The sequence below is a fragment of the Penaeus monodon genome, chromosome 19, assembly GCF_015228065.2.
Source record: "Penaeus monodon isolate SGIC_2016 chromosome 19, NSTDA_Pmon_1, whole genome shotgun sequence".
Classification (NCBI taxonomy): Eukaryota; Metazoa; Arthropoda; class Malacostraca; order Decapoda; family Penaeidae; genus Penaeus; species Penaeus monodon.
In genome coordinates, this window is record NC_051404.1 from 12,838,054 (window position 1) to 12,838,371 (window position 318).

Here is a 318-nt window from a genome sequence, read left to right on the forward strand (position 1 = left end):
TCCTGAGCTTTCAGCAACTCTTGCTTAGCTAGTTCGCAAGTAGACTGGAGACGATTTGCCAGGTCAATGACATAAGTATACGTTGTCTTAACTTCTGTATCTGCTTCATTTCCGTCCCACAGCTCCCGCAGTATTTTGAAGAGGTCCTCTTACTGCTCTTCCATAGACAAGTTCAAAGGGTGAGAACTTTAAAGAACTTTGAGGAACTTCCCTGTAAGCAAAGAGAAGTGGTGCAACATAGCGTGGCCACTCCTTCGGCTGCTCTGCTGCCATCCTCTTGAGCATTTTTTTTAGAGTCCCATTAAACCTCTCACAAAG